This window comes from Chiloscyllium plagiosum, unplaced genomic scaffold, assembly GCF_037043375.1.
Source record: "Chiloscyllium plagiosum isolate Xiang-an unplaced genomic scaffold, Cpla_swu_hap1 HiC_scaffold_39, whole genome shotgun sequence".
Taxonomy (NCBI): Eukaryota; Metazoa; Chordata; class Chondrichthyes; order Orectolobiformes; family Hemiscylliidae; genus Chiloscyllium; species Chiloscyllium plagiosum.
Genome location: NW_028270177.1, coordinates 8,797,812 through 8,813,941, shown reverse-complemented (window position 1 = coordinate 8,813,941; position 16,130 = coordinate 8,797,812).

Below are 16,130 nucleotides of genomic sequence, written 5' to 3'. Positions count from 1 at the left end.
CAGTAATGCTCCATTTCTTGGAACTTTGTTTAATTTGGTTTGGGGTTAAATTTTAGTTTGATAGGATCCCCTTTGGAACACTTTGAAATGTCTTACAATATTAAATAAATACAAAAAATACTCATACATAAATACAAATTGTCATTGACATCACAGTTGATCAAGAACATATCCCAAAATTTTCCCATGTTTTCCAGAAGGATCCTTCAAAACAAAACCCTTTTATAGAAAAAAATTAGTTTCATTGAGTCAGAAGTCACACAACCCCAGGTTATGGTCCAACCTTTCGGAGCACTGCCCCTTCATCAGGTCACCAGACCGAAGGGTCGTCACCCTGAAAGCTTGTGATTTCAAATAAACTGGTTGGACAAAAACCTGGTGTCATGTGACATCTGCTTTTGTCCACACCAGTCCAACTCCGCCACCTCTACATCATGTTTGCCATTAGGGACAGCTTATTGAACACACTGTGGCAATTGAACCAAGAATCCTATAAACTATGTGAATTAATACTATACAGCGTGCCATTCTTACTCATTGAACTATATGTTTATCTGGGCTGTAAGGTCTCTATCACTGTAATTAACAAGGCAATTGCCCTTATCCCACTTTGATCCGATTATATGTTGATGCTAAGATAAGTTCCAACTGCTCAACAGGATGAACAAATATTACTTTATTCTCATTAGGGAAAACAGGAAAACCACTCAAAAAGGATACAATTCACATGCAACATTAACCCAGCTTAGAATGCCGGCATTCCTGAGAAATGTACTGTATCCCTAGGCCTAAATGCTTATTTATTCCCATTACTCACACAAACATAAATGTTACTGTAACAGTCAAAGATGATCTAACATCAGGAATGTCTTATCATTATGAATTAACCATTTAAAGGCCAATGGGAGTAGAATATTGTTTTCAGCTGTCTTTATTTGATAATGTGTTTAGAAACCTAATTAATAATACGTTATGGTAAAATTGCTAATTGAACACAAAAACACATTTTGACCTGGGGTTTCAGTGTTCAAGGAATGGATTGTGCTGTGTGTTGCTCTGGTGCCTGCCTACAGACATGCGTGACCTTTAGAGAGCCCTTACTTACTGGGTGTCTGATCCAGCACAGTGCCCTCTGCAAGGGATCAATGGCACATGTGAGCGAGGTGAGTGACAGCATCCTTTCACCCAATCAGATTGAAGAATCCTCACTAAGACACAGTGTCAAAATCAGGAAGTATAAACGATGGTTCTGGGGAATCTGCATCACACCCTCTCACTGTTGGAATATTTCTCCTGGACTTCGGTTAGAGTGCAAATGGGATTGGCCAAAGACCTTTCACAATGGGAGCATCACTACCTCCTTTTTTACCTTCCAAACCATTTGAGACAATAGTTAACATTCTATTCTCCTTTTAGTTGTGTGTTTCTTTAATGTTTTGTGCCATATATCAGTGTCAGTGCCAGTGTGAGATGAATTGTCCCGTCCTGATGTTGGCTGTGTAGATGAAGCTGATGTAGTGTTTTTTTTCCCTGCCCAAGGGAAGTGGGTAACATTGGCAATGCCACATGGATTTCCCATCCTGGCCATGCTGAAGAAGTGATGGCTTGGTAGGCCATCCATGACAGAACCTATTAGGAGTCATAGAATCCCTACAGTGTGGAAACAGGCCATTCAGCCTATCAAATCCATACTGACCTTCTGAAATGCATCCCATCCAGACCCACTCCCCTACCCTCTCTCTGTAAACCTGCATTTCCCATGGCTAACCCGCATAGCCTGCACATCCCTGGACACTGGGGCAATTTAACATGGCCAATCCAACCAACCTGCACATCTTTGGACTATGGGAGGAAATCCATGCAGACAAGGGGAGAATGTGCAAACACCACACAGACAGTCACCCAAGGGTGGAATTGAACCCGAGTCCCTGTCAATGGCATCATGTCAGACTGGAGTCACATGTAGACAATAGTTGGGTTTTACTACAATCTGAAGACTCCTGGGTCCCTTTTCATCATGCTGTGAATTCTTCACCACAAACGATGCTCCTTACCTAAGAAAAGATACACTTCCCAAACATGGAGTACAGCAAAGGTTCACCAGACTGATTCCTGAGGTAGCAAATTTGTTGTTTGAAGAGGGATTGAGTCAATTGAGCCTGTATTCACTGGATTTAGAAGCATAACAGGAGATCCTATTGAAATATAGATATAATTCTGAAAAGTATGAAGGAAGACACTGCCATTGGCTGGAAGAAGCTGGGGATGTTAGTGTCTAGAACAAGGGATTTTGACCCCAGCATAATGGTAGACCATTTAGGACTGCGATGAGGAGAGATATCTTTATTCAGAGGGTGTTTATCCTGTATAGTTCTCTAATATTTAAGATGGAAGGCACTGGATGCCAATTCACTGAATTTATTTAATTAAGAAATGGGTAGGCTTGGCAAATCCACTTGATTGGTTGGCTGGGTTACAATACAGAGTGACATCAACAGTACGTAGTCAATTCCCGCTATTGGTTGAGGTGACCAGTGAATCCCCACCTTACTCCTCACATGAGGCATGGCAATTCTCGAGTTAAACTCACCAGCAGCTGCCTCTCTTCTCTCTCTCTCTCTCTCTCTCTCTCTCTAAGGAGAGATCAATCCTCTAGTAACATTAGAAAGTTTTCTGACACTAGAGGAGAGGTAGAGGATTGGCCACCATCATATTGCATGGCAGAGCAGGAGTGACGGACAGAGTGGTTTACTGTTACTGTTAAATCTGGAACTCATTCCCGCACACAGCTTGGGCTCAATTCAAAATTAAAAACTCAGATTGATCTTGATGGTCAATCTCACTAAGGATTACAGAACCAAAAAAAGGACTGAGGGAATTGAATGAGAGGCTTGAGGGGCTGAATGGCCTTCTTCATTCCTTTGTCCTGAACTTAGCTTCTAAATGACTAGAGGGCACCATGCAGCCCACAATGATGATGACAGCAGGTCCCACTCATAAACGATATGACAAGGTTTTTTTTTAGATTTAATGCAATGAGTAAAAGAAGCAAATGTGATGGGAGGAAAAGATTTTTCCTATTGTGATAGCACCTGGTGAATGGTTAGCCTTTGAGTGTGGTGGAGCTAAGTTCACTTTAGGCATTCAAAAGGGAATGAGACTGTAATCTAAAAAGGAAGATGTGTGGGGTTATGGGGAGAAGCAGGAGAATGGCTCTGGCTGATTTGGAGAGCTAGCTCAGACTCGATGGGCTGAATAGCCTACTACTGTACTGTAACAATTCTGAGCCATTTGTAACCACTGGGCATCTTCTGAGACTGACAGCAGTGATGATTCTTTAAGGGGGGGATAGCCCAGTGGTATTATCACTGGGCCGTTAATTCAGAGACTCAGGTAATGTTCTGGGGACTTTGGTTTGAAACCCACCAAAGCAGGTGGTGGTGTTTGAGTTCAATAAAAATCGGGAATTAAGAGTCTAATGATGACCATTAATCCATCGTCGATAGTTGGGGAAAATAACCCATCTGGTTTGCTAGTATCCTTTCGGGAAAGAAACTTCCACCCTTACCTGGTCTGGCCTACATGTGACTCCAGACCCACAGCAATCTGGTTGAGTCATAATTGCCCCCTGGGATGGGCAATAAACACTGGCCTGGCCAGTGACACCCTCATTCTGTGCATGAATTAAATAAATGCTAAAAAGAAGCACTTTACAGAAAAGAAAGTTTTGTGAGCATGCCAAAAATTTGAAATCACAATCAAGAGAGCCACACCATGAATGGGTGCTACTTATGAACAGAATGGTTTGCAGATGGTAACTGTGAGGGGTTGCCTGTCTTTTCCAGTTAAAGTCATTATAGACCCAATTCCCTGCCATTCAGAGAGGCCATCTGAAGCCAGCGTACCCAGTGAAGTGCGAGCATTTGACATAGTGTATGCTTTGGAAAGTTGAATTGTTAAATTAAGCACTGTGGCTTGTCTGAGGTTGGTCAGGAAATGCCAAAATATTTGGACTGGTCACACCCATATAAACTGGTCTAGCTTCCAGATTCTACAAAGAATAGAGTGAGAAAACACAAATGTGCTTTCCATTTTTAACCTTTCCCAATCCACATAAACTCTTCAGCATGCCAAATCAAGACGTGGCATTATTTTATGACCACAGCGGGGATAGAACGTTTGCCTTCCTGAGGCTTAGGTCAATGCCTCCAGCTGAGTGGTGGGGCTTGAAATGCGAGAAGGTGTAAATTGGAGGCCAGTAGAGTCTGTGTGAAGGTTGGGCTGGGAACAATTTATGCCAGTGTTGGAAGCTGCAGAAAATGTGCTTTATTCTTCATGACTTTCAAGGTGTTGCCTTTGGTTGAGTGAGTTACCCTCTCACCACTGGTAATGGGTTTAAATCCAACCTTGAAATCATACAGTCAAACAGCTCAGAAACAGTCGCTCTGACCAGTCCATGCTGAACGTTATGGGTAAAGAGTGGAGCTAGAAAAAGCACAGCAGGTCAAGCAGCATCAGAGGAGGAGGGGGTTCAATGTTTCAGGTCAGACCTTTCATCAGGACTTCTGAAAGATTCCAACTGGAAATGTAATCTGCCCTCTTCCTTTTCCAGCTCCACACTTTATCCACTCTGACCTCCAGCATCTCCAACATGCCAAATATTATCCCAAACTAAACTAGTCCCACCTACCTGCTCCTGGCCCTTATCCCTCCCTTTCCTATTCATGTACTCATCTAAGTATCTTTTAAACACCTACCACTTCCACAAGCCCTGAGTGCATAGTGCTGCCTGACCCCTCAATGCAGTGCTAAGACAGTGCTTCACTGTCAGAGGCGCTGTCTGTCTGATGAAGGCAACAAACCAAGAACTTGTCTGTCCACTCAGGCGAGATTAAAAGATCCCAACCGCATTTTCCCTGGTGTCCTGACCATTAATGTGCATCATTGAACAGGTTATCTAGTCATGTTGCTGTTTGTGGGAGCTTGCTGTGTGCAAATCAGCTGCTGCTTCCTTTTTGTTTCAAAAGGACTTCCTTCACTTTAAAACCTCTGGAGGATATAGGTGCTACGGAAATGCAAGTTCTTTCCTGCTTCCATTTTTGACAGCTAGTGACATTGTCCTGGTGATGCCAATGTCACATGACAAATTTCAGTCTGGCAAGGGCTAACGAGCAGCTTTAAAGAAAACAAAACCCAGAAATCTAAAAAGTTCAAAACCTATCTTTACACAGAGAGTTTTGATCTTTACACAGAGAGTTGTGACAGGCTGGAATGCGTTGCCAGCAGCAGTTGTGGAAGCAAGGTCATTGGGGACATTTAAGAGGCTGCTGGACATGCAAATGGTCACAGAAATTTGAAGGTGCATACATGAGGATCAATGGTCGGCACAACATTGTGAGCTGAAGGGCCTGTTCTGTGCTGTAATGTTCTATGCTCTATGCTCTATTGATAGTTCTCATGCTCTTGGCCGCTCCAGTGATTTCGATGATGCATGATTTTCAGATCACATTCCACAATGTTATTAACTCTGCAGTGAAATAGGCAAGGCACCAGCTTTGCCTACGAACAAACAGTGACACCAAGAGTGCACTGGGACTGTGGTTTGTCTGAACTAATGCTGCAAATATACTCAATGTTGCACTCTGCATGTTTAGGAGAGAAATCAAAACTGTTTAATATGCCTGCTAGCATGCCGTAGTCCTGCAGGTAATCATCTTTTTCAATAACATCGCAGTTGAAGTCAGCATAAAATAAAAACAGAAAGTGCTGGAGAAACTCAGTAGATCCAGTAGCATCATTGGAGAGAGAAAAAGAGTTAATATTTCAAGTCCAGTGTGACTCTTAGAGTCATAGTCACAGAGATGTATAACACGGAAAGTGACTCTTTGGTTCAATTCGTCCATGCCGACCAGATATCCTAAATTAATCCAGTCCTAAATTAATCCAGCATTTGCCCCATAGCCCTCCAAACCCTTCCTATTCCTGTACCCATCCAGATGCCTTTTAAATATTGTAAGTGAATCTGCCTCCACCACTTCCTCTGGCAGCTCATTCCATATATGTAGCACCCTCTGCGTGAAAAAGTTGCCCCTTAGGTCTCTTTTAAATCTTTCCCCTCTCACCTTAAACCTTCTCGTTCTGGACTCCCCCATCCCAGGGAAGAGATATCACCATATCCATGCCCCTCATGATTTTATAAATCTCTATAAGGTCACTCCTCAGCCTTCAACGCTCCAGCAAAAACAGCCCTAGCCTATTCAGCCTCTCCCTGTAGCTCAAACCCTCCAACCCTGGCAACATCCTTGTAGATCTTTTCTGAACCCTTTCAAGGTTCACAACATCCTTCTGATAGGACAGAGACCAGAATTGCACACAATATTCCAAAAGTGGCCTAACCAATGTCCTGTACAGCTCCAACATGATCTCCCAACTCCTTCTTCAGAACTGGAGAAGTTTTTATTTCAGATATCCAGTTCTGCAGTTCTTTGCTTTTATTCGAGTCAGGCTGTTGTCCTGTGAGCTCTCTACATTACTCGATCAGATTTAGGCATTTCTGAAGAGGCCGGAGTATTCAATATTGTGGTAACCTCATTGTTGTGTAACTGAATTGACAAACGAGAATTGAGATTTTCAAAGCCAGCAGGCCCATTTATGGGGAGGCAATGGCCTAGTGATATTATCACTAGACTGTTAATCCAGAGACCCAGGTAATGTCCTGGAGTTCTGGGGCCCACCATCTGCCATAGCAGGATTTGAACCCAGTAAAATCTGGAAGTAAGAGTCTCAAGATGATCAATTGATTGTTGGAAAAACCCACCTGGTTCTTTCATGTCCTTTAGGGAAGAAAACTGCTATCCTTACCTGGTCTGGCCTACACATGACTCCAGACCCACAGCAATGGGGTTGACTCTTTACTGCCCTCTGGGCAATTAGGGATGGGCAATAAATGCTGACCTGGCCAGCAATGCCCTCATTCTGAGAATGAATAAAAAATAAGTTTACAGATGTTCAATTGAATAAATCTAATATTTTGGGCATGAACAGCAAAACAATCACTAGATTCTCACAAGGTCCAGTTGGCTCCCTAATATTCTTCACAAAAAAGAGCTGACCCAACTTGACCTAGACGTGACCCCAGGCCTGATGAGGATGCTGAGTGCAACAGCAATTGAAAATAGGTGTATTGATAACGCTAGAACAAATTTTTAAAAGGCAAGATTTTTTTAAAAATCTCAAAAGTATACTAGATTCACAAAGATATCTTTATATATATATGTACATACATAGTCACAGATGCAGTTCAGTTTTGCGCAGTAGCATATCAAGGGAAAAAACAAACATTGGAGTTTGACTCTATCCAAACAAACCCAAACATTTCTTACTTGAACAAGTTTATATTCCATGTACTTGAGACACCTGGAAGGCCCGATAACTTGGCAGGAAGATCTCCGACAGTAGTCTTTGCCCATTGCCCCAAACTTTACCGCATCCTTCAGCATGTAGTCCTGGACCTTGGAATGGACCAGTCTGCAACACTCGGTCAGGGTCAACCCCTTGCTCTGGAAGGTCAAGTTTATTTTTATTTCAAAACATATTATATCCATTAAAAATATCTTTATATTTACATAGTGCAGTTGGGTTCTGTACTGTAGCATATCAAGGAAACAAACAAATATTGGAGTTTGGCTCTATCCAAACAAACCGAAGGCTTCTCTTACTTGAATCAAACTGTATTTACACATAGGAGCAAATTACTGTAGATGCTGGAATCTGTGCTGAGAACAAAAAGAATGCTGGAGGTCACAGTGGGTCAGGCAGCATCCATGGGGACAGAGCAAGCTAATGTTTCCAGTCTCGATGACTCTTCGTGAAGTGTAGAGGGGGCAACATTTATGCAATAGTTTGAGGAGTGGTTCGAGTGCTGGGGGAGAAAGGATGTTGATAGTTCATGATGTGGAGGTCATAGAGTCATAGAGATGTACAGCACGGAGACAGACTTTTCGGTCCACCTTGTCCATGCTGACCAGATATCCCAATCCAATCTAGTCCCACCTACCAGCACCCGGCCCATTTCCCTCCAAACCATTCCCATTCATATACCCATCCAGATGCCTTTTAAATGTTGTAATAATACTAGCCTCCACCACTTCCTCTGGAATGAGCTGCCAGAGGAAGTGGTGGAGGCAAGTACAATTGCAACATGTTAGACAAAGTTAAAAATCACACAGCACAAGGTTATAGTCCAACAAGTTTGTTTGGAAGTACAAGGTTTCAGTAGCTACCTGATGAAGGAGCAGTGCTCCGAAAGCTTGAACTTCCAAATAAGTCTGTTGGACTATAACCTCGTATTGTGTGACTTTTAATGTTGATAGTTCAGATTAAGTGATCAGAATGTGAGAACGGCAGAGCGATGGGGTGTCCGACTGCCAGACTGGAAAGGACAGACAGTCTCACTGGGGTGGGGGGAGGGGAGAGAGGACATTTTTACAGAATGTAACAAGCAAAGCTAAAAGAAAAGAATGGATTCGGTTCACAATCTGAAAGTGTTGAACTCACGATTGAGCCCAGAAGGTTGTAAACCGCTTAGTCTGAAGGTAAGGTGTTGCTACTCCAGTTTGTGCTGTGATTTACTGGAGCACTGCAGCATGCTGAGGACAGACACATGGGTATGGGAGCAGGACGCTGTGTTAAAATGACCATCTACAGGAAGGTCAGGGTTATGCTTGTACACAGACCAGAGGTATTTGGCAAAGTGCTCACCCAGCCTGCATTTAGTTTCCCGATGTGGATTTGATGCATTTGAGGCACAGGGAGGGTCCAATAACAAAAAGATTCAATTTATCTTCAGCAGAAAGACCTCAAACTGCTGTCTTTTCCTGTCATGCCTTGGCAGCCACCATCCCAAGCTTCAATGACCATATTCTTTTTTGAGGCTGTGTGGGAATCTAACCCACCCCTTTCCTGAAAAAGACTTTACACCACAGTTTGACCAGTATTACATGCTGTGCTGTAATGTTGACTTTGTGAAACGAGAAATAACTCTGCTCCTCAAGCTCTCGAATAAATTTTAAATCCATCTTTCTCCAGTTTAATATACTTTAATTTTCGCTGCATGTCTGCTTTTGGTGAATTTTTATCTCCTTGGGATTCTCCTGTGCAATTCAGCAGCTCAGCCAATTGCTGACTGAATTTGAAACCTAGCTGGCATGTGATTGGATTATCCCCTATTCAGGGATTAGATGTTTGCCATCTGGGCAGGAAGCTTGCATCAGGAAATGTTGTGCCTGTTCGGCCCATCTCCATGGAAATGGCTTCCATGAGTACTATCTTTACTGCAGGAAAGTGGGAGGCTCAATCCTCTCGGGTCTGTTGAACCCAGAAGCAGTGTGCAGGTCACTACAGATGCTCGTTAAAAGGTGCCCTTTGGTTGACAGAGATTTTGACTCAGTTCTATTAAATACTATTGTCCTTCATCCCTCACAGCTCCCTCTCATTCCTATTCCCCCTCATATCCCCTCCATGCCCACTTACCTAGTATCCTAGTATGCATCATGCATCATTGAATCAATGAGTCATGTAATAACATTGGAAATATTTGTGAAACACTCATTGAAAACTGCTTTTCAAAGAAGTCTATTTATTCAGTTTTCTAAAACCATCACAGATACTGCCAACCATAACTTCAAAAACAGAACCTTTTTACCACTTTGTGCCTCTTAATTGCGTTCAAATAAAGGTAGACTTTTCTTAAAAAAAGAATAACATTGGAATCTCACAAAGCTGTAAACTAATCGAATCTAAAATGCCATGTCAACTTGTGATGGTAAGATGCCGGTGTTGGACTGCAGTGGACAAAGTCAGAAGTCATCATTCCTGATGAAGGGCTTTTGCCCAAAACATTGATTTTCCTGCTCCTCGGTTGCTGCCTGACCTGCTGTGCTTTTCCAGCACCACTCTAATCTTGACTCTAATCTCCAGCATCTGCAGTACCCACTTCTGCCTAGTCACATATAGGAGTCAGGTTATAGCCAACACGTTTATTTGAAATCAGAAATTGCTGGAAAAACTCAGCAGGACTGGTAGCTTCTGTGAAGAGAAATCAAAGTTAACGTTTTGTGTTCGTGATTTGTGTGATTTCTCTGCACAGATGCTGCCAGTCCTGCTGAGCTTTTCTAGCAACTTCTGTTTTACTTTCTGATTTACAATGTCGGCTGTCCCTTTGGTTTTATTTGAAATTACAAGCTTTCAGAGCAGTGCTTGTGATTTCGGGGTAAACCTGTTAGACTATAATCTGGAGTCGTGTGACTTCTAATTATGTCAATTTGTGTGAACAGACTGAGCTGCTCTACCAGTGTGTTTTGGAGTTCAACCAAGCATTTATAATGAGACCGTTTGGCTACTGCAGGAACAGAAGGAGAAAGCCAGGCATCTGTTTGTCCAAATGGCCTCATTATGAATGTTTGGTTAAGAACTTCAGGAAAGGCATAGCAGCAACAGAAATGGAGGGCAAGTGAGTTTAACTCAGGAGGAGCACTTTCTTCCAGTAAACATTGACAAGAAGACATGATTCAATAAAAAAAAGTGCATAAAGACATCAATATTACAACACAAAAACAAGCCATTTAACCAAGTATGTCTGTGCTAATGTATACGCTCCAAATGAGCCTCCTTGTGCTCCTCTCATCTCCGTATATCAGCATATCCTCTCATTCCTGAGTTTCCCCCTAACTTAAGCCAGTAAACTATTCGTCTCAATCAATTCCTGTCTTGGTGAGTAAATGCAAACATTTGGTATGTATCTGACTTCAAGTTTCATTTACTGCTTTTGACTTTAATATTCACACATCCCCCTGATAACCATGAATCCTAATGTGGTACAATTTGGAGAGCCATCATATAAAAACTGCATGTAATCACAGAAAGGAATTTGATTAGACTTAAGTTCTGACTGTGTACAGGAACTAACAATCTGCACTTAGTTACCCCCTGCCCACCATGTTTAAGTAATTTTCTCCATACTCCGGCTTCATTAGCTTGACAAAGCTGGATATGTATATGTTGTTTTTTAAAAATCAATTACTCTATGCCCAAAAATAAATGCTTACTTTGTATCAGAAAACTTTGAGTGAGTGAAAAAGACCAGTTTACAAATCATGAGCCCATGGGAAACATTGGGAAAGGTAGCAACAAGTTCATATTCATTTCAATGAATAGTTAGCTTTCATGGTGCCATCTCAGAATGCTATCTGCTATTACTGGGGGAGGGACGTTGAATGGAACATTGTGCTGTTTTCAGAGCAGGAAGCAAGCTGGGCGGGGGTATCTAAATAGGCAAGAGACCAAAAATCAGATTCCCAATGGTGAAATACAAATTTACAATTAAGTTCTTGGAATGTTAAGGGTGGGTTGAGATTCAAGCAATGGGAATCTCTTTGGTATTAATTTACCATGAAGGCCCGTTCACTAGAATCAAGTTCCCCTTCCTAATTAAGTTCCTCACTGAACAACTTGTGCCTAAGAGTGACATACACCCGATGAGGCAGTCACTTTCCTGGACCTCAGATTGAGTAGCTGCTGCTTTGTCCTGGATTGGAGTTGTACGGGACACAGAGGATGACTGAAGTGGGGAGGCTGGAGGTTAGTGCATATGGGGTCAAGGAGGTCTGCCCGGTCAAATGAGGCACATCACCGAATCTCTACAGCATGGAAGCAGGCCATTTGACCCATCAAGCCCACACCAACCCTCCTACCAGATTCAACCCAATTCCCTATAACCCTGCATTTCCCAGATACTATGGGCAACTCAGCATGCCCAATTCACCTAACCTGTACATCTTTGGGTTGCAGGACGAAACCATAGCACCCAGAGAAAACCCATGCAGACACAGCGAGAATATGCAAACTCCACACAGACAGTCACCCAAGGTGGGAATCGAACCCGAGAACCCTGGTGCTAACCACTGAGCCACCATACCACCCTGGCTGGTCAAGGAAGGATGGGAGGGCCAGAGGTTTAGCTGCGGGCGTTTACTGCAGGAGACTGCCTGTTACTCCTGAAAGGAATTTATACCTGAACAGGTTTCCTGGAGCAGTGGCGACAGGGTCTTTAACCTATAAGCTAACAGCCAGGGCGTCTATTTCCTCCCTTGTCCGCCACAGGTTTCATCCTGTGTGCACGCGCTGTCTCTCTCTCTCTCTCTCACACACACACACACACACACGTGATATAATGAGCTGACAACTGCATAATCATGTGAGAAAAGCCCACTTGACCTCAGGCAAAAGTGGCCCTCAGTTCCATGTCCACCCCCAAATGTGTACTCTAGAGCAGAAAGATTTGAAAATTTGACAGAACAAAATGAGGCCATTCAGCCCTTCAAACATGTTGTTTGCCCTCACTTACCAAAAATCAACACTCTCCATATTGAATATTTCAATATTCCTGCTGCTCCCCCGCAGCTAACACCTACCCAGCATTCCCAGTTTGTAGGTGGAGATGGAGTTCTAATTTCCACAGGAGGAAAGATGTCTTTAAATTGCATAGTTCCAATTTTAAGATGATAACAGAAAAAATGCAGCAGGTCTGACAACATTTGTGGAGAGAGAAACAAAGTTAATGTTTCAGTTCATAACCTTTCATCAGCATCTAATGCTGCCTAATCTGGATTTCCTCACATGAGCAAATAGTCTTTCCTTATGTATTCTTGGAAATCATGAAATCATTTTAAACACCTTGTTCAGAACCCCCCTCAATTTAACGATCTGTTGAATCTACACATTATCTCCTCCAATGCAAATATCTCCTTCCTAAAATGTGAGGCCCAGGAATGAATCCCAATACATGACAAGACATTCAGGAATGATCCCGAGGAGACCAACATAGCAAGCCAAGGATTTCAACGAGGGAATGCTGACATAACTTAAAACTCGATGACTGCAGATGAGCTCAGTGCAAGCACAAAATGTTGGAAAGATTCTTGTGTGTAATGTCAAAAAATTGATATTTTGTTGAAGTTGTTTCGCTGGGATTCATCAGGACACTCCACAAGAATACCAATTCCAGGGGAAAACCAACATTTATACTGTATGAGACGTCACTGCTCATCAGTTGCCAAGAGGTCTCTGATTGATAGAGACATTGCTATAGGAATGTACCCATTAAAGCTGATTGACAGCTAACAACCACACTTAGTTTAAATTTTAACCAGGCAAGTTGACTCAGATTGATCAGGTATTTCAAAGTCTCTATGGAATAGTAGGAGTGTTAAAAATATTATGGACTATGCTAGACCACTCAAAACATTCTTAAGCAGGCAGCTCAAACCATAACTTTACAATCTGTTTTGGTAAGTGTACAGTGAAAGTTATCTGGATTAAGTAAGCAAGGTTGACTACTAGATTTCAAAACAGACAAATATTTATTCACAAAATTACACAATGAAACACAAAGAACAGAATAAAAAACCCTTACAGAACTCAACCTATCCAACTAGACTTAATTATGCTTTCCGCATATACTCAACAGACCCAATAAGTAAGATCCCTTTAAAAATCAGTATACGTGGAACATATGCTTACAAGTTAAAGTTGAAGGGCAGAAAGAGAGAGAGAGTTTCCGCACAGCTCACTGTTGAACTCCTTACCGGGTCAGACTGAACTAAAACTGCTCAGCTCAGGTCAGCTACAGTGCTGACCACTCCCCTTTCGTTATACAGGTCACTTCTAAAACATGACGACTTTGGCCTGAAGTCTCATCTGTTTACATATAAGCAAAAGGCCTCTCAAAATCCTTTTCATCTCAGTACCAAACCAGACTGATTGGAGCCCGGCCTGGTTTATTACCCCTCTGAAAAATATCAAGGACCGAGTATCCTTGAGCCAATGAACAGCTTTTAGAAAAAAAGAGACTAGCTTTTTGACAAAAGTAACATTTGCATTTACAAAGCAACTTACATGATTTTAGAATATCCCAAAGCATTTTGCAACCAATGAAGTAACTTCTGAAGTGCAGTCGCCTTTGCCATGTAGGACTTTGGGCAACCAAAGAAACCAGCAGCAGAATCCAACAGATGGTCAGGTAATCTGTAGGAAGGACTTTGGTCAGTTTAATTGTTGCCTGCTCTTTTGAGGTTTAGATACACTGGGGTTAAATATCCAGACTTAATGATGCTGTTGCAGAGTCAAGGATGAGAGCAGTGTCAATGTGTGGCCTACACAGATTTCTAGGTTTTACACGCTGTGCAAACCACCACTGGCTAATGAGGTATGAACAACATTTTACTCAGGGCTCGGAGAAAGGGAAAGGTGGGAGATAGACTAGATATCTCTTACCAAAAGCCTAAAATACCTCCATGAAGGCTAGTATCTCGTCACCAAGTCACTTTTTATTTATACATTCATAGTACATGTCACTGACCCAACTAGTTCAGAACTGGCTCTGAGAGTGAGCAGAACCCCTAACAGTCCTGTTGATATCTGTCAGCCAGGACTCCGTGATTGGACCAGGTTAACAAACCCCAGTCAGGGAACTCATATTTTTTTTTAGATTAGGTTACATTACAGTGTGGAAACAGGCCCTTTGGCCCAACAAGTCCACACCGACCCGTCGAATCACAACCCATACCCCTACATTTACCCCTTACCTAACACTACAGGCAATTTAGCATGGCCAATTCACCTGACCTGTACATCTTTGGACTGTGGGAGGAAACCGGAGCACCCGGAGGAAACCCACGCAGACACGGGGAGAACGTGCAAACTCCACACAGTCAGTCGCCTGAGGCGGGAATTGAACCCGGGTCTCTGGCGCTATGAGGCAGCTGTGCTGACCACTATGCCACCGTGCCGCCCACGATGAGGGCACCAGGCTGATATTGTTCCAATCCCTGCATCACCTATCCATGCTGTGTGATTTAATGATTTGATGATCACAAGCCCTCATGTTATGGTGGAGTACCCTGATGCTGTGTAAACCTGTGTAGGGAGAGGGGAGTGTGCTGCAGCTTGGAGCTAACTGACCCTCAGCAACCCTTACTGTCTCTGACAGAAATGTGAATACATCCTGTAAAGATTCTAAGCGTCTGACTTTATGAGGACATTCCTCAAAATTGCACTTCCAGCAAAACAAAGTAGAGCAATTTTTTCCTACCCAAAATATTGGATTCTGCTGAATGTGCTGTAATACTCCATAAACGTCTTGGACTGGGACCAACTGCTCTTTCATAGGTTTTTGCAAAGTCCTTTCTGTCATAGCTCTGTATGTATGTGCTGTGTGACTGTGAATGCGTATGTGTTGTATGTCTATATATGTCTGTATTGTACATATGTGTTTGTATGCATGTATTGTGTGTCTGTGTGCACGTATGAGTGGGTGAAAGTGTCTACATGTGCAAGTATCCGTGTTGTATTTCTCTGTCTCTATCTTTTATGTAAATGGATTTTCGTTAACCCCACCTAATAACTCTCACAGTGTGAGTAAGAGATTGTACATTTACCAGAAAAAGTTTAAATGTATCTTGGTCAAAACCTTGCCAACACAAATATTTCCACATTGAGTGTCACAGATGGTAGACAAAGTCTGTATAGTTTCCAAATGTTTCAGGATTTAGCTGAGAGCAGTGACTTATTTGATATTAAATAGAAATCAACTCATACAATAAGCAATTGCCAACTTTTAGCTGTAGCACTAGGGGGAGCTACAATTGATTTCCACACCACTTCTCTACTGGGGAAGAGAAAACAAGTTTACATTCACATAGCACCTTTCACAATCACAGGACAACACAAACCACTTTATAGCAACTTAAGTACTTTAGGAGCGTGGTCAATGCTGTAATTGAGTCATAGAGTCACAGAGATGTACAGCATGGAAACAGACTCTCTGGTCCAACCCATCCATACCAACCAGATATCCCAACCCAATCTAGTCAAGTAAACCTTTGTTCTCTGGGATTTAGGAGAATGAAATTTTGACATGTACGTTTATTCCAGAGTTTGACAAGTAAATGCTGACAACAGTGCTGTCCCAGCTAGATAGTTTAGAACTAGGGGTGAGAGTCCTTGGCTATATGGTTGATTATTTAGGACTGAGTTGGAGAGCAATGTTTACCAGAAAGGGTCCTGAACTGCTG